The following is a 26,928-nucleotide window of genomic DNA, read 5'->3' on the forward strand; positions in this document are numbered from 1 at the left end:
GAGCAGGGAGCCCGATGCGGGGCTCGATCCCAGGACCCTGGGATCATGACCTGAGCCGAAGGCAGACGCTTAACGACTGAGCCACCCAGGCGCCCCAATTTCAGTTATTCTATCATCTCTTCTTATGCTGCCTTTAGTGCTGCCCTTTTACCACCAGAGTGGAAGTGTCAAGGGTGTGCATGAATTTGGAAGAAGTATAGTATTTAGTTTTTTTGTTGTTGGCAGTTTTGGCAAATGGTAGATTTGTAAGGAGATGAGGAAATAAATAGCAAATGAAAGTTGAGAAGACAGTAGGTGAACTCCTAGGAAACTGGGTATTGGCTATATCATTAAAAAAAGGGAGACCATTTGAAAATTATAAACTATTATTTTTGCTTTTTCTAAATATAAGGCTTCACTCTAGTTAGTTATGCATCCATCTGCCTGGGACTGAGTCTGTGTAGAGATTAGATAGTTTCAAGAAGGCACTCGAATAGAAGGAACAAATGCAAAGTAGGATTATGCGTCAAGACAATAGCTTCATAAACCAGGCTATTGCCTTGAAAGAGGATTTTCCAAATTCTTTATTCTCTCATTTAGCATATCAAAAGCTCAGCACTGAGCTCCTGAAGTTTTTGGTATAGAGAGGTTCTCTTTTGGCCACAAACGCAAGCCAAGAGGCTTACTGGTACTGGGCAAAAGAGGGCTATGGTTTGGACAACTTAGAGAAGAACTTGTCTACCTTGGAGGAAATGAGAAGAAGAGAGAGTAAGAATGAAAAGAGAGTCATGCAGTCATGAATCTGGGGCTTTGGCCCAGAGGAGGAAAGGATGCTAAGTAAAGCATATTAAATGAGGAAAAAAGCACAATGGCAGAAATGTGCTGGCAAGACAGTCTCAAAGAAATCTCAGTTTATTTAACCTAACACAAAGAAAACATTACTACCATTTTTTGTTTATGGCAATAGTCCTGTACTGTAGATTACATACAGAGATATGTATATAGACTTTGGTACCTAGCACAGTCCCTAGTATTGAAGCCAACGTCCATCTTGTGAGTTCAGATGGAAAAATGAATGGGGTCATATCAGCCCCAGGGCCACGCCAGGCCAGCCAAGGAACACATGGGCCTAGGTTCAAGGGATAGAAATGCTTATCATTCAAAGGAACCTGTAGGGCAACTAGTTTAATCAGCACTACCCTAAAGATACAATCACAAGATATACCTAATGAAATCTCTAACATAAAGAATAAAGATAATTTTTAGATTCCAAGTCTCTTGAGATGGACTAGGCCTCCAGGGGACCAGGTGAAGGGGCACCAGAAGTTATTAAGTAACATCTGCTAATATGACCTCACATGTCCACCTTCTTAGGAGACTTCTGTTAACATGACCTCATGGGCCTTCAATCAAGAGCATCCACCTTCTCACGGGACCCCTGCCCCAAATTTTGCTCTAATAACCCTCCCTTGCAAGCCATTGGGGAGTTTGGGACTCTTGAGCATTAGCTCCCCATTCTCCTCACCAATAAATAGTCTACCTTTCTTCACTGCAAAAGCTTGGTGTCTGTTTTTATTGCTTTGTTGCACATTGGGCAGAGAAACTCTGGTTTTAGTATCTACCATATACATATGGTAGATACAAAAAAAAAAAGGTTTGATGCATTAGGAATAATCAGTAATCTTACACTGTGATACAATTCTTTTTATATATCATTGGTACTTTTCTTAAGTCACTAAAGAGAAAAAAAATGTAATGTATCTTTTTGTTGTTGTTGACTTGGTAATATTTGCTCTTAGAACAAAAAATTTATAGTATAAACAGTATTTATATATCAGCTCTGAAGAATAAATGTGATGAAAATGTGGGTCTTAAAAATAAATATCCTATGGGGAATTTTGGAAATTATTTTAAGAAAAAGGATGATTCTTTTCAAAGATAGGAAGTATTTGAAGGAAAAGCCCATGTTCAATATTTTGTTACTATGCTCAAGTGATGCTAATTTCCAACCTCAGACATTCATATCATTACAAAAAGCTGTAAGCATGGAGAATTCCATGAAACCAGTGAGCATTGCCCAGGTGTCTCATGAGCCCTTAATGACAGCCAGCTTCCCAAAGTGCAGGAAGAGAACAGGCCAGAGCAGAATTATGAGATTCAGTGGTGCTGTGTATTATAAGAAAAAAACAAAAGACAAAAAAACAAAAACCAGGGCGCCTGGGTGGCTCAGTTGGTTAAGCGACTGCCTTCGGCTCAGGTCATGATCCTGGAGTCCCGGGATCGAGTCCCGCATCAGGCTCCCTGCTCGGCGGGGAGCCTGCTTCTCCCTCTGACCCTCCCCCCTCTCATGTGCTCTCTCTCTCTCATTCTCTCTCTCAAATAAATAAATAAAATCTTAAAAAAAAAACAAAAACCAAAAAACCCAACAAAAACAAACAAAAAAACTCCACCAAGCAAAAATACCTTCAAGAAAATTTTCAGGGGTTTCATTTAATTATAATCTATGAGAAGATGCTGGTAGTATGAGCCCCCTTGGTCTACAAGTTTATTATGCTTTCTTTCTTCTGTCCCCTACCTCCTTCTGTTTACCTAGTTCTGATGCATCAGGACCCAGACAGCAAGTGACACAGGGGACTGCACTGTAAAGTGAAGTCAGGCTAGAACAGAGTGAAGTGTTAAAGGTTTCTTTTTAAAATGCATCGGACATTCACACTCCACTTTACAAATCAGTGATCAGTGCATGCAGTACTTCAATCACAGAAGTGAGGAAATGCATTAATGGGTGTCAGAAAACAGATTAAGAGGGCATCACCCCAGAGCCAACAGTCCTGTGAAATGGCAAAATTCAACTGTGAAAGAGTTTCTTGGAGAGTCATGATGTCTGCTTCCAAGCGTTTTTCACTGCAAACTACTACATAAAATATTTGGCCTTCGTTACTGATTCATTTCTTTTTTTTTTTTTTTTAAAGATTTTATTTATTTATTTGAGAGAGAGCACATGAGAGGGGGGAGGGTCAGAGGGAGAAGCAGACCCCCTGCCGAGCAGGGAGCCCGATGCGGGACTCGATCCCGGGACTCCAGGATCATGACCTGAGCCGAAGGCAGTCGCTTAACCAACTGAGCCACCCAGGCGCCCTCGTTACTGATTCAATTCATGATGTGCTATTATTGTTGTTATTTTATTGTTATTATTTTTGTGACAGGTCTAGAGGTAAATATTGAGATAAAGGAAAATTTGGGTTTTGATTGTTTTTCATTTAAGTTCAAGGTGTCATTAGTAATAAGAAAGAAAGGCCTCATAAACTGAAAGAAATAAGTTTTATTGGAATAAATGGAATGGATTTAAGACAAGGATTGTTGCATTTAAAAGGTGCATAGGTTTTCCATACAGAAGAAAGAGGATCTGGGAGTGGGGAGAGCAATGGGAAAATTATAGACCCCAAAGATCATGAATTGCATGGTCTGATTTCTGTCCACTCCTCCAGCTTCCTCTATTCTTACGGAGGGCTGGCTTCATGGGCCTGTGACACATAGGACCTCGTGTTTGGTTTAATGCTCTGCTGTTGCCATTCTGAAATTCTTAATTTTATCATTGAATTTGTTTTTTTTAAGTAAAGTCCAATGAGACAACAGAGTGTGCCACCAGCAGGAGAAATAGGTGCAACCGTATGGACCCATCGTTCCTTGATGCCTAGTTCACTGTGCTCTAGAAGCACAACATTCCACTGGACTCACAATTGTGTGGGAGTTCAGAGTACAAGGTGAGTGTGCTGTGTGTATAGCTAAATAAGTAGGCTGAAGCCCCCAGAAGCCATCTTTTCCTTTTGAACCAGACCTTGCTTCTAGTGCAGAAAGAAGGCAATAGCATTCTAAGAAAAGCCATCTTTTCCTTTTGAACCAGACCTTGCTTCTAGTGCAGAAAGAAGGCAATAGCATTCTAAGAAAAGCCATCTTTTCCTTTTGAACCAGACCTTGCTTCTAGTGCAGAAAGAAGGCAATAGCATTCTAAGAAACCCAAGGACCAAGAAACCCTACTATATCTTTCTTACTCTGACTGCCCTGGATTAGCCAGTAACTTACACTGGAGAGGGATGATGTAGATGAGAAGGGAAAGATCAGGCATCCATAGCTCCTTTTTCACTGAGTCCTTCTTCCTTATCCATCAGCAAGCTAAAGGGAAAGAGTGTTGGTAGACTGTGTTTGTTTCAAGAAGTGATATAAAAACAGTCAAGTCAGTTTTGTGCAGCATTTCCACTGTGTTGGTTAAGAATGAAATACATGAAGATGTATGAGCTTTGAAATACAAATCATGTCATTTTGGTGATTCTGCATATGAGGTAAATATTCTTATATTTGCCTTGAAAAGTGACATTGTCAAATATAAAGATAGATGGAAAAACTTGTGCTAATGATTTAAAATTTTAACTTTAAAAAAGATTTTTTAACTTTGAATGATAGTAACAGGTTTAAAAAATCATAACAAAAGAAAAGATGTTATATTCTAAGACGTTTAATGGCACTTTTTGTCCTGCTTTTCGAACAAGAGGCCATATGCTCGTTTTGCAATGGGCCCTGCATATTATGTAGCTGACTGCTTCCACTCTCCCCTTTGACCATGAAACAAAATCTTTCTGTTTTACAAGCTCAGTAGTTCTTTCTTACCTCCCTGTCCTCCACCCAACTCTTCCCACTGCTTGGAACGCTTCCCTTCCTGCCTTTCACCTGGCCTGGCTTCCCTCCCCTCTGAGCGAAATGTCACATTGTCCTCTAGCACGATTCCCTGTTTGTCTCCTAACACTTACTAGTTATAATTATTTCTTAATTCTTTAATTTACTTTTCCAAAAAAAATTCATCTTCTCAATTACATTGTAAGCTCCCCAGAGAAAGGGACAATGATCTGTTTACTCACTAATGTGTACTCACAATGTACAGAGTAGGCAGCCAATCAATATTTGTTGAATGAATAAATTAATTAATGGAATTTCAATTGAAGTAACTTTGTACCCAGATAATGAGGAATATAAAGTGTCATCCCAGAGAAATGTTATTTCACAGCGTGAATGTCTTTCAGTAGGGATGCCAAATAAAGTACAGGACGCCCAGTTAAACGTAAATTTTTATTTGCTAAATCCTGTATCTAATCTTGTGTGTGTGTTTTTTTTTAAGATTTTATTTATTTATTTGACAGAGAGAGACACAGCGAGAGAGAGAACACAAGGAGGGGGAGTGGGGGGAGAAGCAGGCTTCCCGCAGAGCAGGGAGCCAGATGCGGGCCTAGATCCCAAGACCCTGGGATCACGACCTGAGCCGAAGGCAGACGCTCAACAACTGAGCCACCCAGGTGCCCCTAATCTTGTGTTTTTATTAACTAAATCTGGCAACTCTAAGAAACAATTATAAGAAGATCTGAGTCTTTAAATAAAGTGTGACTATGATAATGGCACAGTGTAGTAGTTTGAACGTTGTTTCAGTTATGAACCCACATCGGGATCTGATAAGAGCTATATATGATCTCCCCCAGAGAAATGCAAGTAACCATATGCATTTCCCTTTCTAGGGGAAGGCTTACAGAGTCTCTGAAGCCCATTCTTGATCCCTCCTGCTGTCACAATCCCACACCTATTTGATCTTCAAATCTCCTAACTGGGGCGCCTGGGTGGCTCAGTTGGTTAAGCGACTGCCTTCGGCTCAGGTCATGATCCTGGAGTCCCGGGATCGAGTCCCACATCGGGCTCCCTGCTCAGCGGGGGGTCTGCTTCTCCCTCTGACCTTCCTCCCTCTCATGCTCTCTGTCTCTCATTCTCTCTCTCTCAAATAAATAAAATCTTTAAAAAAAAAAAATCTCCTAACTATGCCCAGGCCATTTAGTTCAAGCCATCATTTCTCACTTGGATTAATATGGTGGCTTCTTAACTGGTCCTCCCCCTGTCCTTGTCCCCTTTGATTTGCTTTCACATAACATCTAGACCAGAGGTTTCTCCCTAAAGTACATTCCTAAAGTCATTCCTCTCCCTTATTTGGTATTATTGCAGTACCTATGAAAAGGTCTTTACGATAGCATTGCAAGCGTTATCTCTTGCCTACTTGGTGATAACTCCTTCCTTTCCACTTCGTTAGTACTGGATTATTTGCAGCTTCCCGATTCTACTATGTATTTTAGAACTCTATTTGGCATACTTAGTATTCCCTAAGCCTAGAATGCGCTCTCACCTCACTGTGTAGAGGAAGAAAAAAATTTTCTTCGGTTCTCTTAGGATCCCTGGCTGTATCTGAATATTAGACAGACAAAGGCAGAATCACAGGAAAAAAGCACACACGTTTATTTAATATCAATTTTATGTGATGATGTGTGAGACTTCATAAGGAAATAAAAACCCAAAGAGATAGTAAGGACTGAATATTTTTACGCTGGGTTTGATGAAGAGTGATAAGTCATGTCGCAATAGGATAGGTTAAGGAGTATGAGGTGAGTATAGTAAACTCGGGGAAATTTAGCAAAGCCTGTTTGTTAGGATTCTTCTCAGATCTTTTTCTAAGGAGATAAGGATGTTCTTTTCCTGCAGGTGTAGAGAGGGCATCGCTCACGTGAAGGGTTTATGACCTCAGTTTCAGGGGAGAAGGATGGAAGGAAGGTCAAAGTGAACTTCCTGCTTCTTCCATTTTCTCAAACTCCTTCAACTTAAAATATTCAATATACTAAGGTGCCATATTTTGGGGTAGCATGTCCTGAACCCCATCAGTCTGCCAAGCAGCTGTTTCTCTGTGAAGCTATGCCTGAATCTCCTCCCCACTGTTACCCCCATGTAAGGCTGACTTGGTAACCTGTTCTCCCTTCCTCATAAGTGAAGCACACTCAAAGGCATTGCTTACTCATTAGTGCTTTCTAATAGTGCCGGGAATTCTTGGAGCAGTAACTCTGTCATTCAACTTTGTTTGTATTCCTTGCGCAGTGACTAAAATATAGTAAGTATTCAACAAAGTTTTGACACACGAATAAATAAATGTTTGCATGTGTTTAATAATTATTGTCATTACACACACACACATGCACACACATTGTACTTTTTTGATCAAAAAGCAAAGAGAAGAATACAGTGGTATTTATGGTGGGCGGGGTAGCCCACTAAGGATTTATTTTAGTAAGAGACACCTTAGTAAGTGTGGGCAATTCTTAGTGCTTTGCTAAGCTCTAAACTTACTGATATCTGTGAAGATCTGATAGTCATGACCCACATGATTTCTTCATGTGAAAATAAATAGATACAATTTCAGGGACTAAAGTGACAATTTTTGTAATGTATGAAAGAAATCATTAGGCAAATACATATTTTTATTTGACTTTTTTCCATCTTTTTGTTTTGTTTTCTACCTGCTAAATTCCAGAAGATGCATGCTAATCTACTAAAAATGGTCCTATTAGGCTTATCACAAAAATAAATATAATTCAAACAAATTAGAACCATATGTGAAGCCAGTTATTTCTATCCATATCAAGTCTCATCAAGTATGAACGTAATGACATCCTGTCAATATTGCCTGCCTTGTTCAGAAAGACTGTTCATTAAGTGAAGCTATAAACTTTCTGTCATAAGGGATATGTGTTGTTTTCTAATTAAAAATTGTTTTCGGCACACAAGTAATTTATGACTACATTCTTATTATGAAATTCGAGCAATACACATGTACACAGGGTTAAATGTGAACCTCTCCCCTTGGTGGGTTTCTCACACCCTCCGTTCACAGTGCCCTCCCAAGAGGTAGTACCATGCTGCCTTACTTGAAGTCCTTCTTCTGTTTTGCAGATATATATCCATTTCTCTCTAAATATAGTTTTTTACACAAAATTATACTGTACATATTTATCTCTGAGCCACAGTGACTGCCTTTTGGATGGGCTCTAAACCCATCTGAGTCAATGAGGAAGGGGAGACACGATTGAGAACTGAGAGAAGCTGTAATAGATGCTTTGCAAAGTCAGAGGGTGAGGACTTTCTCCAGACTAGACCTGATTTTTATTTCTTTTTTTTTTTTTTAAGATTTTATTTATTTATTTGACAGAGAGAGAGACAGCGAGAGCAGGAACACAAGCAGGGGGAATGGGAGAGGGAGAAGCAGGCTTCTTGCCGAGCAGGGAGCCCGATGTGGGACTCGATCCCAGGACTCTGGGATCATGACCTGAGCCGAAGGCAGACGCTTAACGACTGAGCCACCCAGGCGCCCCTGATTTTTATTTCTTTAAAAATAAGCTGTGAGACAGAAATTTCAGGGCATCATTGTTCAGATCAGTGAAAGTGTTACATGGTTGCCCAATATCGCCTGTTGAAAATGATATCATACTCTAGGTTGAGTGTGCTGTATGTCAGGGTTTCTATTTTTCAGTATTTTCAAGCATGACTGGTCTACAATGCACATACATACTTTTTGGCAGGCAGGCTGGGCTTCTACTTTGAAGGAGGAGGGATATTCAGCCTCTCCCATGATGACTTTAAGGTAAAAATGATTGGCAGGGATGACATCTAATCAAAACTTTATTACCTAATTTGAGATAGTTTCATAAGTCAGGTTCTGGCCTTTATGACTAATATTAAACAACAAGTGGAGACTATTTTTAGGTGAATATTTCCCATAAGTGTTACATGTTTGAATTATTACAAGCTTATGAATTGATTTTTTTTTTTTCCTAGAAAGGTATCCAAAAATTTTGGAGTAACTTTCTTGAGAGTCACATTTTTCCCTCACCTTTTAATTCAGGAGAAGAAAAACATTATTAAACATATGGCAAGTATAAAGGGAACTTCAGGCTCATAGCCAGCTTCCTTCATGAGAGCTTCCATTCCCGCTGGAAATAATCAAGGTGAAGGGGGATGCAGTCTTGTTGCTCTTGGAGTCACATAAGACAACCCCTCCCTCACCCTCACCTGGTTTTATAAACTCTCTTTAACTTAAGCAGTTTCAAACGAGTTTTTGCCAGTTGCAGCTAAGAGTCCTGACTAACAGAGAGCCTGTGTTACAAATATGAGATGATTTCTCATCCTCAAGGAGTTTATAATAATAAAGACAGATGCTGGCATAGAGGACCATAATTCAGGGTTAGAGATGTGCACACAGAATGGATGCCTAAAAAAGTCACGAAGTCTTCACAGTGGTGCTAATGCCTGAGTCTGAATCTAAATCCTAAAAAGAGATTAGTGTTAGGCAAGTAAAGGGAGAAAAGAAATTTCAAACAGAAAGCAGGATGGGAAATCGCATGGGAGTGAGAGAGGATATAGTGAGTTCAGGAATAATCAGAGTTCTTCATTCAAAATATATCTGTTGAGGGTCTATATCCGTGGGGATGCCAAGATTGAAACATATAAAATTCTTGCCCTGAAGGACCTTACATTTTAGTGGTGGGAAACAGAAAATAATTTAGTAAGTAAACATATAAGACATAAGGTATATTTTATAAGGCATATTTATACAAGTGCTATAAAGAAAATAAAGCAGATTAAAGGTGATTGTGGAGTGAAGAAAGAAGTGTTCTTTTATATAGGGAGGCCAGGGAAACTTCTCTGATAAGATAATATGACGAAAGCTGCTGGTTGTCTGCCAATGTCCGCATTTTCTTTTTCTTTTGGTTATAGGACACGTGAATGTTAGCGGGCCACAGAGTCACACTGTTAAGATTGCATTCCCCAGTCCTTCTTGCAGTTGGTGAGTAAGCACTGGTTGATGGGCTATCACAAGAAGTGATGTGTGCGACTGAGCTTTACCTCCCCTTGCCTTTTCTTCTCTCCCAATGTCTGAGAGGTGAACACGGTGGCAGATGTAGTGGCTGTCCGAGGCTTCAGGACGGAAGCTGCACTTTGAGGATGGCTAAGCAACATGATTAAAGAAATCTGATTGTCTAATACTATAGAGCAGTAATAACAGTCTAGGACCATTAATACCGTGAAAGAGAGATAAATTTCTATCTTCCATCTTTTAAAAATCATTGCTATGTTTTGCTTTGTGACAACAGCCAAATCCATATTCAAATGAATAGAGGTAACATTTGAGCAGTGCCTGAAATAGTGAGGAATCGTGAAGGAATCATGAAGGTTTCTGGATGAAAAGCATTCTTGTGAAGGGAATAGCAAAAGTGAAGGTCCCACAGTAGATCATACTTGGAATGTTCCAATTATAGCAAGGAGGCCAGGATGAAAGGAATAGGGTAAGCAAGAAGGAGAGTGTTATTCTCTGAAGTCAAGGTATTTACAGGAGAACTGATCATGTAGGGCCTTGTTAGTCTATTGTAAGGACTTTAAATTTTACTCTGAGTGACAACGGATTTTACTCTGCTTTTGAGCAATGAGTAACATGATCTAATTTGTGTTTTACAAGGTAATTCTGGTGGTAGGGTGGAGAATGTCTGTGAGGGCAAGAAAGCAACAATGGGTAAGCTGGAGGGTGTGTGTGTGTTGGGGGCTTTTTTGTGGATGGTCATTATTAGGAATTATTTTTGATAGGAATTAATAGAGGAATAGTTGTTTTTATTAAATTTTAAATTTTAAATTTTTTAAATGTTATTTAAAAACAATCTGATAGTGAGGAAAGTCAAATGACTAGGAAAAAGAGGAGACCACTACCGGAGTGAGGTTCTTGAGTAGGGGCGTAGGGTTGGCAGCTAATATACATGTGGGGGAGTTGGACTAGAACATGATGATTTTGTTACTATGACATATTTATAACAGAAGGAAAGATAAAATGTATGGGTGCAGATATAGTTATGGTTTGTTGACTTGATGATGGGAGCTGAGTTCCCTGTGCAGCCAGGAATGGAACAAATCAAACAGGACATGGATGTTAAAATGCACCAAAAATGAACCAAAAGTGGACATGAAATATCCCTAGGATTCCTCAGAAATCTTGGGGAAGCCACCAGATTTCCTTACCTGACATCTGTGTTGTTTTAAACACACATACACACACACACACACACACACACACACACACACACACACACACACACCCCTCCCTCTTATCATGGACAAATGAACATTTGATCTAAAACATCAGATAATCTGATACCAGTGTTGATTGACTGTGATACCTTGTGGAAATCGAATCTTCTCTCTGAGCACTTGCAAAATAGAGATAATAGTACACTTGCATATAACTTGTGAACACAGATCTGTTTATCCAAATCCCTTGTAGATATCTCCGTTTTACTTCCCATAGATATTCCAGATATCAAAAATCAAAATCGTTTCTCCTCTAATTTCTCCACCATATTTGAATGAGTGGGCACTGGCATGGGCCAAGTTACCCAACTCTTCCCCCCTCCAATAGTTAACATCTACTTCTCCCCCCACTCTCCTACCATCCCAAATTTAACTAATTAACAAGTCCTAAAAATTCTACCCCCTACATATGTCATCTTACCATAATTTCTGTTTCCAATATCTGAAGTCTAGTTCTTTGTGAATAAAATAGCACGAATTCATAACATTTTCTTTGGATTTGTTTTAAGTGAATTCTTGTTTCCTAAATTTGTTGTTGTCATTGTTGTGTTCTATTTTTTTTTTCTTCCTCTACAAGGTTTTGCTTTTATTTTCTTAGACTTAAAAATGAATTTCTCAACAATTTCATCATTTCTGGTTACATTTTGTGTGTGTGTGTATAGTTTATAACCTTTTTTGTAAAATATTTATTACTGAATATTTACTAATATACAGCAAATATCAAGCATCTTAGATTTTATAGGAGTTGTAGAGTATTGACCTTCAACTTTGGAAAAGTGTTGCTGCATCTGGATTTCCTGCTCACTCCTGCATTTGAATAATGAGTCCAAAAGCCTTATGAGTAATTGGATCTTTTGTGCAATTAGAACTTTCCCCTGTATTATAATTTATAGTATAGTTGAATTGAACAACATGTAATGAGTCATTTTACTGAGGCTTTTAAGGAAGTTATTTCTGAAGGTCTAAGAGGCTAAAATATGTCTGAATTAAAAAGAATGACAGGCTGCAATCAGGACTATAAAATAAAGGTGCTCAGTAAGCAGCCCTATTACAATCAGAAAGTGAAGGAAACGGATCTCTGTCTTGTGTGCAGAAGCAGAGGAAATGATGAATACCTTAGGTAACTCATTCTGTGCAAAATCAATCTTTCACTGTCAATTTTAAATGAACTAATTTGTTCACAAATCTGCTCAGTCAGTTTGGAAGCATACTCTGTTCCTTCATATTAGCAAATCCTTTAATCTTGACTAGTCCACTGAGTAAGAAATCTAGAAATGTGTTAATATGATTGGACGTATGTAGTAGGATAAGAATTGATTCTTTTAATTAGTGTCTGCTCAAGTTAGAGTCCCTTTCTTGGCTGAACTATTGACCTACTAATATATCAAGAGATTATGTTATGACTAACATATATCCAAAGTTCAATTTAACTCTTTCGTTATCAGCCAATATTGCAGCGAACTTTCTAGAGACTAAATTCTTTATTTTTTTCCAAGGAATGTTTTGCTTTAAGTATTATAATTTGGAAAACATAAAGGAAGAAATATCTGAACGTTAATTCTTTGCACAGCAACATATCTATAGATCATGCATTGATACAGCTCTATTTGGGGAATCCAAGTTCTTTATAAATTTGTCATCTATTAAAATGAAAAGATGCCCAATACCATTTTTTGCATGAGCCTCACTTTTAAATAATTGGAATTGTATGCACATTTCCTCCATGGTGTTGTAGAATAATATGAGAAAGAAATCCAAGAAGTATTTTGTGAATATAGGATTTTGTTAAGAGATATAGAAATAAGATACTGTAAGTACATGGCTGTCTTTCTGTTATTTTACATATATTTGTAGTTACTGAACAGGCATGTACATTTTGATTTAGAAAACAAACAACATGGAACTTTGTGTAGAATGGATGGTTATAAAACTTAGAGATACATTTCAAACTTATTTAGGTTTTACTTAAATACAGTAAGAAATGTATTTTTAAATGAATTACACCTGCCTATGTTAAATGCAAAACTATTAGTGGGAATGTTGAAAACTATTATATACATTTATATACACATTTTATGGTACTATTTTTAGATTATCTTTTATAAGCATTATAAAGTATTATCAGTTTGGCTATTTTACCAATTTTTCAAAAATTGTTCTATCACTTAAAATAGAGCACAAATTATTAGCAATGAATTTGAGACAGGCTATGTTCCTATATTTCATACACACTGGTGAGAAATTTGGAAGGACTGAGTTCATTTACTTCATTCAGCAAATATTCATCTTACACCTTCCATGTGTAATGTCCTGTACTAGGCATTTGTGGGAAATAAAATGCTGTCAGATGCAATTCCTAACTTAAAGGAAATTTTAATTTGAACTTTAATTTCAGAGGCCATACATTATTTTAACGCGGAAGTAGGGTTTAACTACTACTATTTAAGAAATAACTAAGGATAAGGGATATCCTTATCCCCTCCCTCAAAATTCCTCCACCACTACTCTTTCCCATCTCACGGTGGCAACTCCATTCTCCCCGTTGATCAAACCAAAAACCTTTGAGATCATCTTTAATTCCTCTCATTCCTTCACACTCCACACTTAATTTGGTAGGAAATACTGTTGCCTCTATCTTAAACTTTACCCAGAATCAAAGTGTTTCACCTCCTCCAGCACTTCCTGTCTGGTGCGAATTACCACCAGCTCTCTGTCTCGGGTATTGTATAACCTCTGAATTGTTCTCCTTACTTCTGTCTCTGCCCCTCCCCTGCCCCACATTCTAGTAACACAGTTCAGGGTGATCCTGTTAAAACTTAACTCAGATCCTATCATTCCTCTGTGCAAAACCTTTAATGTCTCTCTATTTCACTCATGACAAATAGCTAAGTACTTACAATGGCTTACAAGGTCCTTAAAGAACCTGCCCTCTCTTATTTCTATGACCTCATCTCCTCTTTTCCCTCTCATTCTGTTACAGTCACATTGGCCTTCTAGCTATTCCTCCAGCGCCCCACTCACATTGCTGCCTTAGAGCATGGGCACCAGCTGCTCCCTCTGCCTGTGAGCCTCCTCACCCAGACAGCCACATGGTTAACACTTAACATGGTTAACCTCCATCCAGGCTGCTCAAATGTCTCATTCTCCATGAGCCCTGCCATGACAACCATATTGAAAGTCACAAACTTTGACCCTGCAATCCAAATCCCCCTTCTCCCACTTTATTACTTTTTTCTTAGGACTTTTCCATTTCTGACATTCTACATAGTTGACTTATTTCTTATGGTATTGTTTATTGTCTCCCTAGAATGTCTGTTTTGTGTGCTGATGGTATTCTGAACACTTAAATTAATGCCCAGTATGTGGTAATATTCAATAAGTATTTGTTGAATAAAAGAAGAGTTAACATTTATACTAGATTGTGGTTTGAGTATAAAATCTTCTCTGTTTTTAGGAGTGTGGCCACTTGGGTTAAGTTATTATATTGCATTATTAACTGCACTCTCTCTATTTTAATTTATGGGTTGCTATTCTTTATATTTAGATAATTTATAGGTGCTTAAAAATGCTGTGAATTAATTGACTGACTTTAAATTCTGTTTCTCTTTTGGTGCTAATTAATTCATTCAGTATGTTGAGAGAGACCAACTGGAAGAATGTGATTGTCTGGTTATTGATAATGCCTTGAACCTTACCATTATATTTTATCAAGATAACTTAGCACCTAATAGAAGATGTAAATAAACCTCAGTTTTTTTTTTAAGATCACAACTTCTAATTATGTGAAATGGCTTACCTATTTTGAAAATTTCAAATTAAATTTGGCAACACATTCTTTTGGTGAGGATCTGTAGAAACAGGCACTCTTGTGCATCGCTAACAGGAATGCAAAATGGTACATCCCGTGTGGAGGGAAATTTGGTAATATCTGGCAAAATTACATATACTCAAAATCTTGAGTCCAGTTCTCTAAAAGCAGACTCAGAAGATTCACGTACAAATGGGTAATTAGGGAAGTGGTCCTAGGAAACTGCCAAGGGAGCGAGGGCAAGGAAGATGAAGATGTCGTGCAAGAATTCACTTTCAGGGAAACTTTTCAGAAGGAAGTTTCTGTCTGATTTCGGAGGGATACCTGGGCTTTCACACTTTGACACCAATTCATCCTTTGCAAAAAGCCTCCCTGGAAGGAGGTAAATTCAGTGGTGCCTGCTCCAGTGTCCTGAGGGCATCTTTTGGTTGCAGCTGAGGACCATAAAAAGCAAAGACTCGGGGCACCTGGGTGGCTCAGTCGGTTAAGGTTCTGACTCTTGATTTCAGCTCAGGTCATGATCTCAGGCTCCTGAGATCAAGCCCCACATCGGGCTCCACATCTGGGCATGGAGCCTGCTTAGGATTCTCCCTCTCCCTCTGCCCCTCCCCGCAGCTTGTATTCTCTCTCTATCTCTCTCTAAAATAAATAAATAAAATCTTTTAAAAAAAGAAGCAAAGACTCACTCAAAGAGGCTGAGGAAGGAGCACACAGAAGTGGGAAGGGAGATTGCAAGGGAGCATAGACTGCGTCTGCTGTATTCAGCAATCCCATATCTAAGAATATATTCCAAATATATTGGATGTACTGGCAAAAATACAAAAACTAATGATGTAATGTATGGTGATTAACATAACATAATAAAATAAAATAAAATAAAATAAAATAAAAAGTTGGAAAAAAATACAGAGTGAGGACTCCACAGGCTATTGAGAGGGGTGCTATTTATTATACCAAAGAATAGAATTAACTCAGATATCAATCAGTAGACTACTTGGTACATTCACATATTGGAGAACCTTAATTACAAAATGAATGAGGCTGATATCTTTCTACTGGTAGTTTTATCTAAGTTCTGTTGTTAAGTGAAAAAAAGCAAGTATGCTAATTTTTATCTAAGAAAGTGATGGAAATACAAATATTAATATGTGTCACTTGCTTATATTTTCAAAAATATATAATGGAAAATAACCTCAAAATTAATAAAATTGGTTACTTTCAGGGGGAGTAAAGGAACAAAATGAATGGAACAGGGATGGAAGCAAGGTTTTTGTGGTGCATCTTGTTACAGAGCTGTGTAACTATCTGACACGATTAAAAACAATTGTGAAGCAGTATAGTTAAAAATAATCAACACAATTGATTTGTATCTAGACACAAATTTAAATATGAAAATTCCTTGAATCAAGTGTATATCAGTTGGACTAATAACCACACAGAGAAAAGAGAATTACTTTAATTGACTTTGAAATACAATACTTGATTGGATATCCTTAGTGTAGTATATTCAAATGATAAAAAATATTAAACTTTATTCAATATTCTTAATTTTAATGGTAATATTAATATAATTTTGAAATTATTATAGGTATATTTTAAAATAAATAAAATAGGGGCACCTGGGTGGCTCAGTCATTAAGCGTCCGCCTTCGGCTCAGGTCATGATCCCAGGGTCCTGGGATCAAGCCCCACATTGGGCTCCCTGCTCAGCGGGAAGCCTGCTTCTCCCTTTCCCACTCCCCCTGCTTGTGTTCCCTCTCTGGCTGTGCCTCTCTCTGTCAAATAAATAAATAAATAAAATCTTTAAAAAATTTAAAAAATAAACAATTATAATGATATCTTTGGAAACCACAAATTTTTGAGTTAGAGGAAAAAGATAAAATTATAAAATATAAAAGCTAAGTAAGTCTATATAAAACTCTAAGTCTATATTAAACCTTAAAATAAAAATATCAGTATTGATTCAAATTCACTGTGTGTGTGTGTATGTGTGTGTGTGTGTATGTGTCATTTATTTCCAGGCTTTGTCCACTGGAAAACAAGTCATGAGAATTCTGTAGCAACGTGCACCCCTAGAATCCAGCTTGTGATATCTAAATATTATTTGCCTCTGAAAGGAACCAGGGTCCAGGGTTCCTCGGGAAATCATTGATTCTCTACCTAAATGTAAGAGTTAAAATTATAAAACTCTTAGAAGGAAATGCAGGAGTGAATCTTCATGATCTTGGGTTAGGTAATAATTTCTTAGATTCAACACCAAAAAACCACAAGCAAAAAGAAGAAGATCAATAAGTTGAACTTCATCAAAATTAAAAATTTTTGTGCTGCAAATGACATCATCAAGAAAGTGAAAAGACATCCCACAGACTGGGAGAAAATATTTGAAAATCATACCTCTGATAAAAAAAACTTGTATCTGGAATGTATAAAAAACTCTTAAAACAATAATAAAAAGACAACCCAACTATAAAAGTGGGCCAAAGATTTGAATAGACATTTCTTCAATGAAGATATATGAAATGGTAATAAGCAAACACACACACACACACACACACACACACACACACACCACTCAACATCATTATCATTTAAGAAAGGCAAATCAAAACCACAGAGATACCACTCACAAAGAAAGTGGCTTTAATAAAAAAGGCAGAGGGCGCCTGGGTGGCTCAGTTGGTTAAGCATCTGCATTTGGCTCAGTCATGATCCCAGGTTCAAGCCCCACATTGGGCTCTCTGCACAGCGGAGAGTCTGCTTCTCCCTCTCCTTCTGCTGCTCTCCCCACTTGTGCTCTCTCTCTCTCTCAAGTCAATAAATAAAATCTTTAAGAAAATAGAATAAAAAAAATAAAAAATAAATAAAAATGGCAGACAAGAGCCAGTATTGGCAAGGATGTAGAAAAATTGGAAACCTAATTCATTGCTAGTGGGAATGTAAAATGGGCAGCCATTTTGGAAAACCACTTGGCAGTTCTTCAAAATGTTGAACATAGAGTTATATGACACAGGAATTCCACAACTAGTTTTGTACCCTAGATAAATATAAGTCCACATCATAACTAGTACATGGACAGTCATAGCAGCATTATTCATAATAGCCAAAAAAGCATTTGAATAACTATCTACACATGAATGGATAAACAAAATGTGGCATACCCACACAATGGAATATTATTCAGCAATATAAAAGAATGAAGTATACTTTAAAAAAATATCTATGAGCTCATAATTGTACCTAACACACATACACAGACATGCACAACCAGTTACTATTGGTAGTTGTTTACTCACCATCTTACCATTCTGAAAATTGATAAAACAAAATGACAAAAATATCATTTTTCAATTTGCTCATTTAGCCTAATGATATTTATTTATAATGTTGTTTCAATGAGATGCAACTTAAAGATATTTTATACTAATCCTAAAATATTAAAACCTGTAGGTTATAAATTTGACAATTACATTGTTAATATTGAAAATAACATTTACTTTTTTTCCTTCGTAAGTTTATTTTTTCCTTCTCTGAACTTTCTGCTTTGGTTTCTTTGCTTTGTACTCCATGGGTTCAACCACTCTAAGGAAATACTACTCCTACTGAAAAAAAACTTTGAGTGCTAAATGGAAACACATTTTTCACACATATATGGATAGGACTTGTGGAACTGTTTCTTCTCTTTGTAAGTAGAATTAATTTAACTTAATTTAATTTTTATTTATTTTTTTGCTTATAATTGTCATTTTATTTTTTTCTTTATTTTTTAATTTTAATTCAGTTAGCCAACTTATAGTTTATCATTAGTTTTTGATGTAATGTTCAATGATTCATTGGTTGCATATAACACCCAGTGCTCGTCACATCACGTGCCCTCCTTAATGTCCATCACCCAATTATCCCATCCTCCCACCCAATTCCCCTTCAGCAACCCTCAGTTTGTTTCTTGTAGTTAAGAGTGTCTCATCATTTTTCTACCTCTCTGATGACTTCCCATTCAGTTTTCCCTCCTTTCTCCAGTGGTCCCCTGCCCTGTTTCTTATATTCCACATATGAGTGAAGCCATATGACAATTGTCTTTCTCTGATTGACTTATTTCAATAGCATTAATTTTAAACCTGAAGTTTTTAGCAAGATGTTTTCTATGGGTTCTGAAAATCAATCAGCACCAGCAAAAGATTATCATGTCATTAACAAAGACATACACTAGATGAAAACAAAGATTTTAATGTATACGAAAATTAGGGAAAAAACTGATAAAACAATGATCTTGTGATTGTTTGACATTGAATAAATATGAACAGAAATTATAACCACTCACCCTTAAATTTTGTTCATAGATATAATAGCTTTAACAATGTATTATCTTTTTGCAAGAAAGCATATGTATATGTACATATATATAGATATAGATATTTTTTAATGTGAGACTGTATTTAAGGCTCCCATTTGACTTACAGAACCAATCATAAAATCTACATCCCAAGGCTGTGAAAAATCCATTTCTAATTTGTTTTTACAGAGAAACAGCACAAGGGAAAGACCGGCAAGTGGTGGAAGTGGTCAGTGCATCTGCCATCCCCAGGTGCTATCCTGGTGAGATTTGTCAGTCCTCTCCGCCTTGTGCACTGATGCTGAAGACTCCCCCCTGACCAGAGCCTAGTCATTTGCCAGGCTCTCCCCATCATGGGGAGTTACACAGCAACTGATCCTCATGCTCACCCTGCTGTCAAAGCATTCCAATTTTTAATCGCTACATGACTTGTCAGATTCAATATGAACCACATGGTTACAATTAAAACCTCTCTAATAATGAGAATGCCAAAAAAGGAGGGGGAGACTTGAAGCATGTTTCCTGTCTCTGTTCACATTCTGAAACTAAGTTTAAGAAAGTTCCTCTACTAAAATTTATGTTTGCACTTTGAGAAACTAAATTGTTCTGTCCTTAATTCTTACAGTAAACCACTATATCATTGAAAGCATGTGCCTGCACTTACTGAGTATTTCTAAGGTTCTGGCTGACTCTCATCGAGTACATTTCCACTACGGAAAAGAATCCATCTCCCATGATGAGGAAAGAAAGCAGCCAAACTCCGGTTCCAGATTTGTACACCACACCTGTCACTTCCTTACCTACTGGGAGATATTTTCTTCTTGACTATATTGAGCTGAAAATGCTAAAGCATATTTTAAGAACTCTCCTTAAAATCAAAAGAATGAACTTTACTTCCCTGAGAATGTTACTTGAATCACAGTCTCAGTTATTTCTCCCCTAGAGTTCGAAATTTTGAATTTCCACAGGATTGAGAATTAAAATGAAATGGAAACTATATTTTATTAACTAAACATTGAAATTAATTTACTTACAGCTATATGTAGATATTGATCCTATGTTTTAGAACATGTTTAAAAGAGATGGGCCAATTCTATTATTTACTGGATTCTGACAAGGTTTTTCTGTGCAGATGAAAGTCACATCAGCTAAGAGACACATCAGGCTCTTGTGGAAAAGATACAATGGTGTATATGATAGCAGCAAACAGCCCATTCGAATTCTACAGCATGCCCCCAGTGCTTACTGAGATTGGGTAAAGGAGAAAATAGTCTTAGATCTCTTATGCGGAGTAAATACCTTAGAAATCAAACATATCTATGTTTGACTTAATTCATCAAAAAAAAAAATAACTTCTATCCCGATATTTCAGGATTTTTTCCCAGAACATTTATTTCAGTGTCCTTTTAGGTATTTATTTTCTGAATGCCATCAAACAGCAAAAAACTATGATGTTAATCTATAGTTCTGTTTTCTTCTTTTTTTATATTTTATTTTATTGTGGTAAGAACACAACATGAGATCTACCCTCCTAACAATTTTTTTAAGTTTTTATTTGAATTCCAGTTAGTTAACATACAGTGTAATATTAGTTTCAGGTGTACAATATAGTGATTCAAACACTGCCATACAACACCCAGGGCTCATCAGAAAAAGTGTCCTTCTGGTAATCATCAGTTTGTTCTCTATAGTTAAGAGTCTGTTTTCTTGGTTTGCCTCTCTTTCTTTTTTTGTCCCTTTCCTCATTTGTTTTATTTCTTAAATTCCACATATAAGTGAAATCATATGGTATTTGTTGGTCTCTGACTGACTTATTTCACTTAGCATAATACCCTCTAGCTCCATCCATGTTGTTGCAAATGGCAAGATTTCATTCTTTTTAATGGCTAAGTAATATTCCATTGTATATACATACCACCTCTTCTTTATCCATTCATCAGTTGATGGACACTTGGGCTGTTTCCATAATTTGGCTATTGTAGATAATGCTGCCATAAACATTGGGCTGCATGTATCCCTTTGAATTAGTATTTTTGTATTGTTTGGATAAATACTTGGTGGTGCAATTGCTGGATCATAAGGTAGTTCTATTTTTAGTTTTTTTGAGGAAACTCCATACTGTTTTCCAGAGTAGCTGCACCAGTTTGCATTCCCACCAACATTGCAAGAGGGTTCCTCTTTCTCCACATCCTTGCCAACATCTGTTGTTTGTTTGTTTGTTTCTTTTTTTTTTTTGGTAAATTATTTTATTTAAATTCAGTTAGTTAATATATAGTGCATCATTAGTTTCAGATGTAGAGTTGAGTAAATCCATCAATTGCATAAAACACCCAGTGCTCATTACATCATGTGTCCTCTTTAATGCCCATCACTCAGTTACCCCATACCCCCCCCACCTCTCCTCTAACAACCCTCAGTTTGTTTCCTATAGTTAAGAGTCTCTTATGGTTTGTCTCCCTTTCTCATTTCATCTTGTTTTATTTTTCCCTCCCCTATGATCCTGTTTTTTTTCTTAAATTCCACATAAGAGTGAAATCATTTGATAACTGTATTTCTCTGATTGACTTATTTTGCTCATCATAATACCCTCCAGTTCCATCCATGTCAATGTAGATGGTAAGATCTCATCCTTTTTGATGGCGGAGTAATATTCCATTGTATATATGTACAACATCTTCTTTATCCATTCATCTGCTGATGGACATCTGGGCTCTTTTCATAGTTTGGCTACTGTGGACATTGCTGTTATAAATGTTGGTGTGCAGGGGCCCCTTCAGATCACAGCATTTGTATCCTTTGGGTAAATACCTAGTAGTGCAATTGGTGGGTTGTAGGGTAGCTCTATCTTTAACTTTTTGAGGAACCTCCATACTGTTTTCCAGAGTGACTCTACCAGCTTGCATTCCCACCAACAGTATAAGAGGGTTCCCCTTTCTCTGCATCCTCGCCAACATTTGTTGTTCTCTGACTTGTTAATTTTAGTTCTGACTGGTGTGTGGTGGTATCTCATTATAGTTTTGATTTGTATTTCCCTGATGCTGAGTGATGGTGAGCACTTTTTCATGTGTCTGTTGGCCATTTGTATGTCTTCTTTGGAGAAATGTTTGTTCATGTCTTCTGCCCATTTCTTGACTGGATTCTTTGTTTTTTGGGTGATAAGTTTGATAAGTTCTTTATAGATTTTAGATACTAGCCCTTTATCTGACAAGACATTTGCAAATACCTTCTCCCATTCTGTCAGTTGTCTTTTGGTTTTGTCAACTGTTTCCTTTGTTGTGCAAAAGTTTTTTATCTTGATGAAGTCCCAATAGTTCATTTTTGCCTTTATTTCCCTTGCCTTTGGAGATGTGTCTAGCAAGAAGTTGTGGTGGCTGAGGTGACAGAGGTTGCTGCCTGTGTTCTCCTCTAGGATTTTGATGGATTCCTGACTCACATTTAGGTCTTTCATCCATTTTTGAGTTTATCTTTGTGTATGGTGTAAGAAAATGGTCCAGTTTCATTCTTCTACATGTGGCTGTCCAATTTTCCCAACACCTTTTGTTGAAGAGACTGTCTTTTTTCCATGGATAGTCTTTCCTGCTTTGTTGAAGATTAGTTGACCATAGAATTGAGAGTCGATTTCTGGGTTCTCTCCATTGATCTATGTATCTCATTTTTGTGCTAGTACCATACTGTTTTGATCACTACAGTTTGTAATATAACATGAAGTCCAGAATTGTGATGCCTCCAGCTTTGCTTTTCTTTTTCAAAGTTGCTTTGACTATTCAGCGTCTTTTATGGTTCCATACAAATTTTAGGATTGTTTGTTCTAGTTCTGTGAAAAATGCTGGTAGTATTTTAATGGGAATTGCATTAAATGTGTAGATTGCTTTGGGTTTATGGACATTTTAACCATATTTGTTTTTCTGATCCATGAGCATGGAATGTCTCCCCATTTCTTTGTGTCATCTTCAATTTCTTTCATCAGTATTTGATAGTTTTCAGAGTATAGGTCTTTCACTTTTTTGGTTAGGTTTAGTCCTAGGTGTCTTATTGTTTTTGGTGCAGTTGTAAATGAGATTGGTTCCTTAATTTCTCTTTCTGTTGCTTCATTAATGGTGTATAGAAATGCAACAAATTTCTGTACATTGATTTTGTATCCTGTGACTCTACTGAATTTGTTTATCAGTTCTAGCAGTTTTTGGGTGAAGTCTTGGGTTTTCTACATAGAATATCATGTCATCTGCAAATAGTGAATGTTTTACTTCTTCCTTGCCAAGTTGGATATCTTTTATTTCTTTCTGTTGTCTGATTGTTGTGGCTAGGACTATGTTAAATACCCTCTTAACAAGTTTTTAAGTGCACAAAACATTACTCTTGACTATGGGTACAATATTATCTAGCAGCTTTCTAGAGCTTATTCATTTTGTTTAACTGAAACTTAAGCCCATGGAATAGTAATTCCCCATCAAGAACTTCATTATGGAAAGTGTGAGCTAAATAGTGAAATCCTAGAGAAAGCACTAAATGAGTAAGATTCCCCATTGTTAGACCTATATTGTTGCCATGTGTCACAATCTCTTAAACTGGAAAACATTTTAAGGATTTATGGAATCCAGATTTCCATTAATCTTCTTCAGAATTGTCAAGCATGTCTCCTCTACATAAAAAAGCTCAACTCTTCATTTATCATCTAATAAAAAAATCAAGGAACAAACTCTACGGACCACTTTCCTTTCCACTTGCTGTAGGCTAGTCTTGTGCCAAGGAATATCTTGAAAGAGGAAATCTAAGCACATCTTTTTAAATACCAAAATTCATATACAACTTCAGGGTTTGTTGAGTGGAAATATTTACAAAATCTCTACCTCGTTTACCAACACAGCACATAGCTTCCGTTCCACAGACCTAGGCTTCTTGCGGCCAACACCATGCCTTTGTGTCCACAATAGGAATACAATGAACTGATTGTGGTATCACACTATTAATCCACACCAGTGAGTACAGCCACTTTTATGTTTACTGCAAAAATTCACATGCTAGAATTTAGGGTTATGTATTGAAGGAATTAAATTACATCTATTGTTTGTACTTTCCACTGTTTTTTTTTTTTTAAAGATTATATTTATTTATTTATTTGACAGAGAGAGAGACACAGTGAGAGAGGGAACACAAGCAGGGGGAGTGGGAGAGGGAGAAGCAGGCTTCCTGCCGAGCAGGGAGCCCGACACGGGGCTTGATCCCAGGACCCTGGAATCATGGCCTGAGCCGAAGGCAGACGCTTAACGACTGAGCCACCCAGGCACCCCTGTACTTTCCACTGTTTTGTCTTTCAGTGTGGTTTTGCTATTTACCTAACAGAGTTTTTTGCTCTGTCCAGATCTTTTTGTATACTTGGGAAGCAAAAGTCTTCCCTGTAAGAGTGCCAACTTAGAGCATTGGTGCTAACTTGAGGTCATCCTGCACTCATTACTTTGTATCCTCCACAAATCATGTTCTACTTTATATCATGTGGCATAACCCACTCCATTCACCATTGAGAATTAGGAACATTGCTACACCATGTTGCTACATCATCACAGTGATGAACAGTGCTTAAATGTATTTGTATATATATATATATATATATATATATAAACATTTTAAATTTAAATTAAATTATAATTCAGAGGATCCTCATGAAATGTCCAAAGTATACCAGTCAGGAAAATGGGATCTTTTTTTTTTCTTTTCTGTAATAGCAGTTGATAACTTTTCAACACAATTTTACTTTTACTTCAAGATAATGTAAGAGTGCCTTACATCACTTCATGTTATATCCTATTAAATATTTATAATGTATTGACTGGGCTATCATATTTAGCAATAAAAATATAGGACACCCAGTTAAATTTGAATTTCAGATAAATCATGGAATTTTAAAACTTATTTGGGACATAGTTTCTTAAAAATTACTCCTTGTTTACCTGAAACTTGAATTTAATTTGCTGTCCTGTATTTTATCTTACAATCTTATTTGTTGATTTGTTAAAATTTTCTAGTAAAAATAATTCTAAAACTAAGAAAAAGACCACAATAGGAACCCATTCTGACATGATGAATTATTACATAATTAGTTAGATATACTGAAAGCTAGAGAAAATCTGTCAAATAGAATATGCACAGAGTAAAACACAATTTGGGATGACTTAATCCTTAGCCCATTGTCATAAAAGTGTTCATTGATTATCTATCTATGATTTTAGGAACTAACTATCCTAATTACAAACATAACCAGTGCAACAAAAGTTACTTTGAAGTTGGGTGGGAAGCTTGACACTCAAGAGAGAAATGCAGCCAAGGAAGTGATGAAATTATTTAGGTGCAAAGAGAAGAGGCTAAGAACAGAAACATAAAGACCCCTGCATGTAAGCGGTGGCAGAAGAATACTCTAGAAAGAGACTGATAAAGGGCATCAAGGGGATGAAGAGAGGGAGAAGCATTCTCCACGGAACATTACCCACGGAACTAAACCATAATCCCTTCAGAAGATGGCTACTTCTGACAAGGGAGGGAAGATTCAAGATAAGTCTGAAATATTGGTGGTACCAGAAATAAGTACTGAAAAGATGATGTAGAAATGTCACAAGGATCCAGGAGCCAACATTAAGGGACTCCCATAGATCCAAACAATAGTAATATACTAGAATTCATTAAATAAAATTTGATTCCATGAGTCTCTACAGAAAATAATCAAAGATAGATGATAGATGATAGATAGGTAGATAGATTAGATATAGATAGATAGATGATAGATAGATAGGTAGATGGTAGATAGATAGATAAAGAAAAGAAGAGAAGGGACATTTTTCCCTTACAGTGACGTGCTGACTAATAAATATAGAAAGAATGATGGAATCACCATTGTGCCATCATAATTGTAAAAATTGTTTCAAGAAAGAATTAGGGGTGAAGGTGGAGGTTAAATGAGGTTCAGACTATTTACATAATATTAAGTATTTTTCCACAAATTATTATAATAGTTCATCTTCATTATTCACAAATTCCACATCTGTGAATTCAGCTGCTCCTTAAAATTCGTTGGTAACCCCAAGTTCAATACTCACTCAATACTCATGAATATCATTATTCATGGATATACACAGAAGGGTGAAAAATCTGAGTCGTTCAATGTGCATATGCTCAGCTGAGGTAGAACAAGGCAACTCTCTGCCTTCTTATTTCAGCTGTCATTCTGTAAACCAGAGTGTTTTTCAAGGTATATTGTCAGGTTTTTGCATTTTTGTGCTTTTTATTGGTTATTTCGCTGTTTAACTTGTCTCCAAAGTGTAGGGATGAAGTCCCTTCCCATGTTCTTAAGGGTGAGAACATTCTGACGTGCCTTATGGAGAAAATATTATGTTAGACAAGCTTCTTCAGGCATGAATTACAATGTTGTTGTCCGTGGGTTTAATTAACGTTAATGAGTTGACAACATATATTAAATAAAGTGTCTTTAAACAAACGAAAACCCCCACAAAACAAGGTTATGTATTGATTGGTTGATGAAAGTGTGACTAGTGGCTCTCAGGAACTTAACTCTGTATTTTTTTTTTTTTTTTGGAATTAATGCTCAGTACTTCCTAATTCAGTGTTCACAGAAAGTCTGTAGAACATGGAACTAGTTTGAATAATGGCATTCAAATGTAATTACAAAGGGAGAAATGATAAACATACAGTGGAGATATTGGACAAAACCTTAACCAAGTGATCCCAATTAATAACACTCATAAGGGGCAAATGGATATTATGGTCCACCAGATTTGATACTCTGAAAAACATATAACATTCTTTATTCTTTATCCCAAAT

The sequence above is a fragment of the Leptonychotes weddellii genome, chromosome 1, assembly GCF_054177405.1.
Source record: "Leptonychotes weddellii isolate Sample4059 chromosome 1, ASM5417740v2, whole genome shotgun sequence".
NCBI classification, from domain to species: domain Eukaryota; kingdom Metazoa; phylum Chordata; class Mammalia; order Carnivora; family Phocidae; genus Leptonychotes; species Leptonychotes weddellii.